The sequence below is a fragment of the Ipomoea nil genome, unplaced genomic scaffold, assembly GCF_001879475.1.
Source record: "Ipomoea nil cultivar Tokyo-kokei standard unplaced genomic scaffold, Asagao_1.1 scaffold2167, whole genome shotgun sequence".
Lineage (NCBI taxonomy): Eukaryota > Viridiplantae > Streptophyta > Magnoliopsida > Solanales > Convolvulaceae > Ipomoea > Ipomoea nil.
Window position 1 is genome coordinate 221087 of NW_017618595.1, and position 13278 is coordinate 234364.

General features: G+C 38.2%; 1 long non-coding RNA gene across 1 annotated transcript; it reads left to right on the top strand.

Annotated features, from left to right (window-relative positions):
• Positions 1–5152: 5152 nt before the first annotated feature.
• On the top strand, positions 5153–5495 carry LOC109150032. The gene is made up of 2 exons (XR_002049072.1): positions 5153–5253; positions 5445–5495. It is a non-coding gene; the product is annotated as an uncharacterized LOC109150032 (long non-coding RNA).
• Positions 5496–13278: the final 7783 nt, after the last annotated feature.

The window sequence follows — 13278 nt, forward strand, 5'->3', positions numbered from 1 at the left end:
CACCGAGCCTAACCCCTGCTCAAAACTAGCCAACGATCTACTCAAAACGAGACGACTCAGCTAAGGAACAAACCACAAACAGAAACTAACACCACAAGAACCCTAAACTAGATCACTCGGGATCACAGAACCAGGGTTGCATCTTAAACTGATCTCTGCTGACTTCTTCAACCAAAGGAAACAAGGTAACCCCACTACTTAACTTGGGCTCGGCATCTGCGTGAACTTGATCTGCCACTTCCGACAAAGGCTTCAACTGCTGGATCCAAAACACGAGTTGGATGTCCTTCTCTCCGGCTCTAGGGTAAACTCGATGCAGGCTACCGACTTAACACTTGCATTAGCACACAACCACAACTCACAGCAAGGCAACACTTGAAAACTTCAAGGCTTCGGTTGGGTCGAAAGGTCCAAAACAAGAACGGTAACAAAGGAGAAAGGAAACTCTGGGGAAAAAAGGCTTAAAAGAAGAGGTTCGGTACAACGGAAAGGATTAGGTGAAGGGTTTTAAGGTTCAGAAACTCAAGGACCACGTTACTTAGGAGTAGGATCAAAGTCATCAAAGTTGCAACTTAGGAAATAAGGTTGCCAGCTTGCACAGAATCGCTAGGAGCGGGGAATACAAGAATGAGGTTCGATTCAAAGGGAAAGATCAAGGTGAGAGTTTAGGTTCAACAATCCGATGACCATGTTGATTAAGAAAAAGAGAATTGTAAAATATGTTACAACTTGAGGTTATGAGATACTTGAGGTATACTCGTGATCTTGGACTGCACTACGGGAGATATCCCGCTGTACTTGAAGGGTATAGCGACGCGAATTGGATATCTGATACTAAGGACTCTAAGTCCACGAGTGGCTACGTGTTTACACTAGCCGGTGCAGCCGTTGCATGGAAATCCTCTAAGCAAACAGTGATAGCTAGATCCACGATGGAATCTGAGCTGATAGCCTTGGACAAAGGTTGTGAAGAGGCTGAATGGCTACGCCATTTTATAGAGGATATTCCTAATTGGGAAAGACCGGTACCTCCAATATGTGTGCATTGCGATAGTCAAGCCACAATTGGGAGAGTACAGAGTCATATGTATAATGGTAAGTCTAGACACGTGCGTCGTAGACATAATACCATTAGACAACTACTCACAACTGGTGTTGTCTCGGATCGATTGACTACGTAAAGTCAAAAGACAATATAGCGGATCCGCTAACCAAAGGGTTAGGAAGAGAAGTTGTGGAGAAGTTGACACGAGGAATGGGTCTACTGCCCTTGGACTAAATAGTTCTATAGTGGATACCCAACCTAGCTAGCACCTAGGTTCAATGGGACAACTAAATTATGGAACGGAGCGCGTCACTGTGGAGGTCTCGGACTCCCTACCACTCCTCGTTAAAACAGTGACTCCCGCAAGAGGCTAGCATGTTAATGCTTTAATGATTCTTGAGTATGCGGGATACTCGAGAAAGAATCACCTATGTTAGAGAGAATTGAGGGTCGCTTCAAAGGAGAATTGTTGGGCACAATTCTTTAGAAACTCTCGCAGAACCAGGAACGGTGACCCACGACCAAAACGGGCACACTCGTGAGAGCAAGAGCATGGTTGGGAGATTCCTGTGTGAGATATGTCATCGTCTACACAAACGGCAGTCGGTTCAAAGACATCGCGTTCTACCGTACAGCTAGTAGAGTAAACATGTCTTTACGAGGGAAGGTTCAAAGGGTATAGTGACTCCCTACCTATCCTATGCAGGGATCATCCGTTTGAACACAGTTGTTTCCGATTTCAAAATACCCCGAAAATCAATTTTTCATTCATGTGGGGGATTGTTGGAAAAAATAGCTTAAAATGGCATAAAAAGGCATGTTAAGTGGCTATTTTGTGGTACAATTATCAGTGGGGTCTACTTCCGATTTGGGTCGGGTCAAAGTGGATTCGTATACTTCGTAGTGAGTCGAAGAGATTGATATATTGTACGCTCAAAACGGATAATGGGTGAATGAGATATTGATTCTCAAAGTAGACTATTTGAGTTGGAAAATGAAGGGAAAAAGTGAGCTTTTTGTCCCACATTGCTTTGGAATGAAGATTTTCCCCCCTTATATACAAGAGCTCTTTTGAAGCTTGTAGAATTGTATAGCATAGAGGCTCTCTCGCGCGGGGGGGGGGGGGGGGGGGGGGGTGCAAATCAAATTCCAACTAGCAGAGATTGAAAAAGGCTTGATACAAGCCCAAGCTCGTGTGCGCCGGCACCTGTGGGCACGAATGTTGTCGTCCGGAAATTGGCATTTTCCAACACAATGTCACTAGGTTGGCCGAAACTTGTAGTTTCGGCCATGGGCCGAAACTGTGGTTTCGGCCAAAGGAGGCCGAGACGAGACAAGGCACCAAGGCCGGAACTTCCAGTTTCGGCATGATGGTCGAAACTTCCACACGAACCTGTACTGCTTTCTGTGACCGTTGGGTTCAATTCTTACTGTTACGGAATTAATTCTTTGAATTAATTCCAATCTTTATTTTTGAATTGAAGCCCATGGTAAATGTTGCTGTTACAAGGTGTAGTGGGGAGTGCCTTAAAGTGCCTCATTAAAAGCTTTTGGCTCCTTCACCCCAATATAAGAGAGGTAGTGAGAAGCAGATTTTTACACACGACAGCACTACCACTGTACACGAAACATTGTTTTCCAGCCTCAAAATTCTGCTTCTACTCCCTTTCTTTGCCTACTGTGTTCATAGCTTGTCTTGCTCGCCGGATTCCTTGTTTGAATGCTCAAACATTGAATCACTAGCAAGTTTTATCCTGGGAAGCCTAGGCCACAACGCTCCTAGCATCTACAGGAGGTGGCAAATAAGGTTTTAAGGAAAGAGTGCTCACTCGACTCTTGCAAAAACCCAACATCAAAAACTAGCCAAATTTCTTCATCTTTTCTTCCCTTCTTTCTAGAAATTAATAATCTTATTTTTGATTATTATTTGTTTTCCTACCAACGGTTCCTACATTAAATACATCTAGAGATTTTGATTCAACTTCCTTGTATGGATGCCAATGTGAATTAAATTGTCAAAGTTAATGTTGAACTTGGTCATGAGTTGGGTAGAATTGGTGCTTCATCTATGAGAATAGGGATACACCATTGTCATACCTTTCATATTTCTTACTCGACTTTGAGAAAAGGGAGTTTGAAAGAAATGAGAATACAAAGTGTTTCTGAATTGCCTAGAATTGTACCCAAATAGAGAGGAGCCATTAAATTGAACTTGCTTGACAATATATAGCACTGCCTGCCCTGCCTAATCGAGGACCAATTGGAGCAGATTTGTCAAATCACTGAAATTAGTGTTTGATAATAGTGAATTATATTAACATTAGGCGAGAAAGTTAACATCTAAATCAGTAAAGATAGTACCATTATTATATGTTAATATAATTCGCTAAGAGCTAACCATAACCGGTAATTGTCAAACAAGATCTTAGTTCAAAAGACTATTTCACACTAATTTATACTATTAATTTAAACTTATACAACACATAGTAAATTATCATGTATTATGCGACTAGTATTTTTTTATGCGCGATGCGCAAAAAAATAGGTGCCCAATATTAGTACATTATATTAAAATTTTAAATTTATTTAGATTTTAGATATTTAAATTATTCTAAATAATAATAATAATAATGTAAATCATTTTTATAAATTTGATATTTATATTTTAGGTAATAATTGACATATAACTCAAATATATAATGTGTATATATTATTATTAATGAAGAAGATAAGAAAATATATGGTGGATGCATGTGCATGGTAACAATAGTGAAAAAGATAACGGAAGTTATAACGGTAGGGGTATGTTTGTCCAAAAAATTTTAATGTACAACTTTTATAGCATAATGTACAAAAAAACTTAACGGTAAAAACGGACATAAATGAGGGGTATAACTTTTGTTCACACTTATTATGTTTTTAGATTAAATAAATGATCAATGAGAAATAAAATTATAAAGCTAAAAGAAAAGAACAATAAAAAATAATAAAATTCAATTAGTACAAGATAATGTTATTATTTTCTCAAAACTAGTTATAACGAAGTTAGGCTTCCCTTAAAAAAGGACCTAGGTTAGGTCATTAATTAATTAGTCCCAATTTACCCAACCTAGATTGGTCGTAATTGTAATACCATGGACCGGGGTTCATATAATAGTGTGAATCTTGATACAAAAATTCTTTACCTTCCGTTAACACATTTTGTACCTACTGTTAACCTGTACACAAATTATCAACTACAGGTACAGAATGTGTCAATTACAGATACAGAATTTGAAAGTTATTTTTGAATCATGGTCTACATTACAAGATAGACCCTGATCCATGATATAATTTGTGAATTAGTCCCCCATGACCGTCATCGAAGTGCCTCATTCCACAATAGACATATTCATATATTAAATAAATACAAATTTATTGTAAACAAAATTCAAAAACAAAGTTAAGAATTCCTAACTAAATAACAATCGAGTAATAACAGTGATGGTTTGGTACTATACAAAAAGCCGATGAAGTGTTTTGTTTAAAACATATTTTGATGTAAAGGGATTGTAATTTTTATGAATGTTAATTACCAAAATGAACTAAAAACAAAGGTTGACAATTTCACATTACCTAATTTTTAAAAAGGATGGACCATATACTCGTTTATTATTATTATTATTATTATTATTATTATTATTTTCTATACTCGAAACTAATCAATACAGATGTGGAAAAAATTATATATCAGGCCTTGAAATTACATATAACAAATTTTTTTAATAACCAAAAACTCACAGTTACTAGTTTAGAGTGTACAAGAAGAAAATCATACTTTGTAATCTAATTAGTCAGCAAAGAATCACTATGAAGTAAATCCGTTTAAGTTTTTCATTGTTGATCAAGTCAAATCAAGAAAGTTAATATGTTACTTCTATTGAGAGGAACAACTTTGTAACCTCGTTGTTACAAGTCAATAGTCTAAATAAACCTAACAACTTTTTTTTGTATGGATTAATGACGCCACATCATGAGGTATAAGTGATGTCAACATGGTCCATTCTCAAAATTGTCACTTATAAATACTTCACTTACTAATGATATAGTCACAGCATTCCCATTTCAACCCTCTTTTGTTCTCAACTACATATATACGATGGCTGCTTCTTCTTCAGTTCGTTTGTTTGCAACTGTCTCACTCTTGGTGATGCTCTTCATGGCCTCTGGTTTGCTCTCTCTCTCTTTCTCCAATTCATATATATATATATATATATATATATATATATATATATATATATATATTATCTTCTTTTTAACATGGTATATATGGGATACGGTCTAAATACATTTGAAAATACTTGACTATTCATCTGGAAACTCGATCTTCTCCAAATACTCGATCTAATTGTGCATGCAGGGATGGGAATAATGGCCGCGGGTCCGAGAATGTGCTCGTCGCGGAGCCAAACGTTCAAAGGGGTATGTATTTTTGCCAACGGCAACTGCAATACAGTTTGCAAGTCTGAGGGGTTTTCCAATGGGAGCTGCACCGGTTCCTACAACCCCATCTGCACCTGCAACAAGCCTTGCTGCTAATAACCAACATTGCTTGCTTCAACTTCAATTCCATCACTGTTATATATATATATATCTAAATAAATAAATGTCCCCCCAAATAATATAATCCAAACATGCATGCATGTTGTTTGGATTTGGTTGTTATTACATATATATATGTGTCAACATGTTGTGTGTTTCGTTTTCTTGTCTCAAGTTATGCAATTTCTGTGTTTTCGTTCTAAGCTATTTTTATACATATATCAACTAAGCTCGTGATACCATAATAGATTATGAATTTGCATGACTGACTTTAGTGGCGTAAACAATTAGCTTTAAATAGCATACAAGAGAGTAAAGATAGCAGATAGTGAGAAGGATGTTGTAACAACCCGTCTAACAATGCTATTCAACAAGAGTATAACTAGAGCTAATCAGAAACAAAAGGTGTCAACCACAGATATCCTTTAACATATATATCGTGTTTCAACAAATAATTTTTAATTTTGTGTTCTATGCACGTACAAATATTAAATTTGTGTAACAAAAACATTCAGGGTGTGTTTGGTTGGCACATGGGAATCGGAATGGGAATGTGCATTAAATACTTGGTAATGGTAATGAGTTTTAGTGAAAGTATTTTGCATTTTTGGTAGTAGGGTGAAATGTGAATGATTATCAATAATGTTGTTTGGTTATGTATGATCCAATAATTGGAATAAAGATTTTAAAAATATAACACAAAATCAATATAATTGATTCTAATGTAGAGACATCCAAATCACCAATATGAACAAAAAATAAAAATAAAAATCTATAAACACTAATCAAAGGGATGAGAAGGAACAAGAGAATGAAAAGTGATGATACCCTTATTTTATTTAAGTATGAGTTTTTTAATTATAGAGGTATTTGAAACACATAATAGTGTTCTAAAAACCTACCAACCAAATAATACCAATGAGTTTGATACTCATTTCTTAGAGCTAAACTTGTCAACCAAAAACACCCTCAGTTTCTTCGAATACAGCGCTAGCTTAGTTTATTAACATAAATGAGAAAAAAATATAAAGTTTAGCTTGTACGTGTAGTTTACAATTACCTTAAAATTGATTCACTTTCTTAACTCGTGATATATATATATATATAATAGATTACCGTATGTATATAAATCAGGTTATATATGTTAGAATAATATTAATTATTATTATTATTCTATGGTTCATTATAATTTATTGTGGTTCATTATTAAATTATAAATAGATATTTAATTATGAGCCACAATAAATTATAATGAACCATAGAATAATAATAATAATTAATATTATTCTAACATTCTCCCACTTGGCTCATAAATCATAATTTTAATAATGAACTTGTTATTACATAATATGTATAGTATGAGCTAATTCTTCATTATATTGGTCAGAACATAAGTCATCGTTAAGTTAGAAATTAATAAGTATCGTGGCGGTAATACGTCACTAATTTAACGTAGTCCCTTATATGTATCACAATATTAATTCCAAACTCAATATGATTCATAATGAACTTTTTCATGATGGTCCACGATAATGTCTTTGTCAAAGAAAAATCTTGTTTAACATAAAACATTCATGTATATATACTTCATAAACTAAACAGGATACTTAATACAGAAATGAAACTATATTGAGCTCTAAGTATCAAATATATGAAAACACAACCTTAACATAATGTTAGCAGTTCCCAATAACGGCCATTCTTTCAACATGCTAACGAACTACCTTTGGTGGCAATGCTTTAGTTAATGGGTCTGCAATCATTAATCTAGTGCTAATGTGTTTAATTGATACTCTTCGTTCCCGAACATCTTCTTTAACGGCAAGATACTTCAAATCAGTACGTTTAGCACCACTTGTATACTTGTCATTTTTTTAGAAAAGAAGATTGCTACGGCATTGTCACAATAAATTTTCAGTGGCTTGGCAATACTGTCGACAATTCCATGTCCCGAAATAAAATTCCGCAACCATAATCCATGATTTGTGGCCACAAAACATGCCACAAACTCCACATTCTAAATCTTTCTAGAACTTTGTTGATATATGCTTTCTGAGACAATCTAACACTCATTGTGATCTTTTATTTCAAAGTTCTTAGAAAGAAATTGCTTGGTCTCATGCATTAAACCAAGATCACTAGTAGCAAGCAAAATGTCATCGACATACAGAATCAAAAATATAAATTTGCTCCCACTGACCTTAAGATATATATGTAACCCCCTAAAAACAAGCTATTTAAAAGCCTTAAACATGCAGATAACTGAGCTAAACAACAAACACAACGGAAGACTGAAAGATAACTAGATAAACATAGTCCAAAACATGGAGTATTATGCCACGTTCACCAAAAGGATGAACGCTATGGCAACATCTGCAATGTTTACATCTAAAGCCATAGCCTCAAAGTGCTACATCTAAACTGGCACACAGGCCACAAAACAAAGAGGGAGAAGCTATACTAGCAAGCACTAGACCGCGCACTCATCTAGACATCACCTGAAAGAACACAATAAAACATGGGACGACGCGCGGTCAGCGAATAATGCTGGTAACCCACCAATACTTGTGAAATAACATACATAGGTAAGATATAAGTTTGTAAAACCATTTTCGAAACGGAATATATATATATATATAAGTCAAAAACCAAGAGGAATAGTCAACACAAGACTCAACACTCTCTCAACAAGGATACGGGAACACATCCCGAAACCACAACACAAAGGATAAAGACAAGACCGATGGCAACACATGCCCTTGTGAATACACACGTCACAAGAAGAGAACTCACAACAACGGCTACACAAGCTCTCGTGACATCACCCATCACGAGTTGATATGCCTTCCTTATGCCCGGTTCCAGCCTTATGGCTACCCCCAACCTTATTTCTTCTTCCAACCATTACCTCCAGGACCCCTGTACAACCAAGTCCAACGTTTTCCCTCCTGGGACCGTCGTCCCCCACCAATGACCACCAACGAGACCACCAATTTCATAGTACACGAGGGTACCGTACACACACACGGCAACACATGCCACCCAAGAATCACGTGAACCTTATACAAAGGTCACAACTCCATAATCACGTCACGGCCACCACGAGGACCGCTGCAATACCTTGGTAACTAGTGTCCCATACCACTAATCGTGCAATCCAGGTAAAGCCACGCACACATCACACCACAACAGGAATCAATCAACGGATCACAACGAAGACATGAACCATACTCAATCAAGGAATGGATCACAGCCCAACAACATCAACGATGAATAACACAAGTTATCATCAACCAATCGGAAGGTACGAACAAAACACACGCTAGCATTTAAACACCGAACTAGCATGCTTATCAAACGGGTAAACCAAAGGTAGTTCCGAAGAACACACGAGACTCATCACTGTTCAACGAAACACAATGTTGAACACTTAGCACGATTCACGACACCAAAACCTACATGGATTCCTACCATATAGTTCTAGACATACGAAACATCAAGAAGACACTCAAATAGTTCCACAAAAGAACATCGGGAAGTCAAAAGACCAAATACCGAGTCAAAAAAATCACGAGGAAAAAATCCCGAACATACATCGAAGTGTACCCCGCGGGTGGGCCCACGGGTAGGCCCCTACCCGTGGTCCTGCCCGCGGGTACAAGCCTTCTCACAACATTTACCCCGCGGGTGGGCGGCGGGTTGGCCTCCTACCCGTCGTTCCGCCCGCGGGTACAAGCCTGTACCACAACAAAACACTTCGTGGATTTTCATCTCCAAACTCAAATTCAAGTCCAAAACATGCCAAAACTCACCAAATACAACAAAATGACTTGAATCAAAGGAAATGCCAAGCAATGGCACAAAAGAACCCTAAACACAAGCTCTAGATATGCATTTTCACAAGATCATGCATCAACACTCACATTTCATAGCAAAACACATGTAGAATCCAAGAAATCACATAGAGGTATGCAAAATTGGTTTTGTAGAGCATGGGTTACCTCTTGTAGACTAAAGACTTCACTTTAGACCTCAACAAGCTCCTCTCAAGGCTCACCTTCCAAACCCACTTCAAGAACATACCAAAAGATCATAAAGATCCTATCTTTAAGAAAAGACACCTTAGATAAAACCAAAAACACAAGATGAACTTAGATCTTACCCTCCTAGATGCCCAAATATAAGAAAGGTTGTGTAACACCCCAAAATTTTGAAACTTTTAAATCTTATATGATAAAGGTAAATCCTCATTAAATTCCGAAAGTAAACATATGAGTACGGGGTGCTATGCCACACCTGAGCTAGAGAACTCAGGTGCACAGGCAAACTAACTAAAATCCTCAAAGTAATGTCAGTACATAAGCACGGCATGCAGGCCGAAAAAGGAAACTAGCTACTCTACGCTTCAGATCTCTAGCGCGCTCCGGTGTCTACTCATCTGTGCCTGAAAGCCAAATATATCTGTTCAGCGAGAGATGCTAGTAACCCACTCCAACGAGTTGAAATACATTATAGGTAGATATATATAGATATACGAAAATCATTTTGAAGCAGGAAGATATATACTTAAGAGACTCTAGCTTTAAAACCAGGAATAGACAAAGCAAAATGGGGACAAGCACATTAATCAAGGATAATCAGTTAAGTAGAATTAACATCATAAGGAATACGCATCTTAAGGTCACAGATTACTTTTCAATTCAAACACATCATCATTCATATAACATAATCATTGATGGCGCCACGGGACCAATCGCATGCCCCGAACATGAGGGTTAATGCTTATAGCATTAACACGGCCCCGTAGCACCCTACCTCAGTACCGCGGTATGAGGGGAGTTGATCGCAACCAACCCTTTGAGAACCTCTGACGAACTCAACGTCGGACCACGATCCGACACACCGCTGATGCACCTAGTCGGTGGACCGTGATCTCCTTTACAAGGGGGGACTTACGACCCTACACACCGTTGATGCGCACAGTCGGTGGACCATAGCGGATCAAGCTTGGCTTACCGCTGAGCTATACTCAGTCGGTGGACGAAGATCCTCTGAGACTATGGCCCTACACACCGTTGTCCCACCATTTGGTCGATCGCAGCCAGCCATAGCCCTACACACCGCCTGATTACTCAGGTCGGTGGACTACAGCCTTCCTCGACTTATTGGCCCTACACACCGTCCTGGCGCGTTTCGGTCCGGTGGGTCCTAGCACCGAGGCCCATATTTGGACCGCAGCCCAAGAAGTGTATCAATTTGGCCTTAGCTCAGGAACAATCCATTGGCCTTCAGCCACTTTCGAACCTTCAGTCCGGGAACAATCCATTCGGTCTTCAACCGACTTCCGAACCTTAGTCCGGGAACAATCCATTCGATCTTCAGCCAACTTCCGAACCTTAGTCCGGGAATCACCCAATTGACCTATAACCAAAATGGGGGATCATGCAACACATAACACATAGGAGCACGTAGTAGCACATTGGGAGGGGAAAGACGTATAAATAAACTTACGTGTGATCGTTCACATACTAAGGATAGTCTTAAGGGTTCATACAACTTCCACCTAGGTCAACGGGTTACCAATTCACTAGCATGCAATTCCTAAGACTCATTTAACCTACGAATGGTACCCAAAATATTAAACTAGACCCGGGCACGACAAACGGGGTCCTTTGGGACACCATGGGGAGCGGGGAACATCAAACGGGGATGCCAAAGACCCGGGGTGGGGTACGGACCAGCGGGTAGCCGGTGGGTGGGGGTCACCCGCCGGCTGCCCGCCGGAGGGCACTGTTCCGGGCAGCGGGTTGCCTGCGGGCAGTCGGCTGCCCGGTGGCTGCCCGCTGTCGGGTAGTGCCCTTTTGGGCAGCGGGTAGGTGGTGGGTTCCCCCACTCCCACCTACCCCCCCACTGGCTCTTTACTCATATACTCATCCCGGGAACCTTCGTGGAACCCGAAACCATGCTTAGACACTTTTAAACGCAATTAACAAAAGTAATTAACGGATCAAAAGCAAGAATCATGTTGGACTTATCCTATTATGACTTCTAAATATAAACAACACCCGAACATGCGAATTTCCACCCAGATATAAATCAAGAACATCACAATACAAATTCCCAATCCAACCTAGGGCTCTAATCCCACCCAAATCATCAAGAACATATTTTATTTTTAACGTCAAGAAGTATCAAGATTCGTCAAGAAACATCACAATATAATCAAGAACTTCTCTTTAACATCAAGATCATCAAGATTATCAAGAAAGCATATAAATCATCTTATCAATCGTCAAGAACATAACACAATTATCATAGAAGAATTCAATCAAGACACAAGAATATAGAGGGAGGCCAAGGAAGGAGATTATAGCGAAGAAAATAGGTTTTGTTGAGACATGGGTTACCTCTCAGCCTTAATTAATTATCCCTTGGCTATTTAGGTTCTTCTCTAAAATTTCCATTTGCTTGATCTCCCTAGGCTCGGTGGTGGGGAATCTCCCGGGAATATTTTCGTGTAATATAACTATGGGTGTTAAGGTTTCTAATTGCTTTCTAATTCCCTATTTATAGAATCAGGAATCCTAATCATAATCTGAATAATATATTCTTACTTTCTTTATTCCTAATAGATATATAGGTCTAGGATTCCTAATTAGAATCTGACTAGTAAAAGGTTTACCCTCTATATTTTTAATGGGTTTAAAACTCTAGTTTAGGCAAGGGTCCATAATCCATGGTGGACCACATTAATTAATTAAAGGGAATCCTAATCAAATTAAATCCTTTTTAATTATTATTAACAGAATTACTTAAATAATTAATTCAGGATTGAATGTCGTAACACGGGGTGTTACACTCTCCCCCCTTAAAGGAATCTTCGTCCCCAAAGCTTAGAAATCATTTTGGGGTAAAGAGCCCGAATTAGTATAGTAGCACATAAGGAAAATATTATATGGGAAATATACACATATGCACATATAAATTTACTGGGTTTAAGCCTAAATATTATGCTAGCAAAATGCGCTGAATAGTAAGGTTATGAATATGCAACCCACATTATGTAAACCTTATGGATGCATGATAACATAACATAGAAGTCTTACACACGACATGTTCATTGTTTGATTGATTTAGGATGATTTAACACATAAGATCACCAGTTGCACCGAACATATAATTATTTATGCACCTAAATAAGAGGCAAATATCACGCGGGTGCAGGTTCGGATAGCCACATAACTATTATAAAGCACATATATGCATTATTCAACATGTTAAGCTAGTGCATGATTAACAATTAAATTCACGTACTCAATATCGTGGTATAACCAGACATTTGTCACATCAATTCAGGAAAGTCATAAATCATATAACAATTATTCAAATAGCGAAAATCAGATTTTGAGGAAAAGATTGTTAGTAATTAGTAGGAAGGTTCTTGCTTCTTATGGGGCAAATAAATTCTGGGGGGAATAATAGGATTAGGATCTTTATTTTGCATATCATGGATAATGGCGGGTGATCACATAACAAGTATTGGCACCTATATGCAGGTTGCTTGTAATTAATACTATTGTATATATGCATCGTGGGATGCCTTCTAACACATAGTGTAACACCCCGGAATTTTAAAACTTTTAAGACTTATA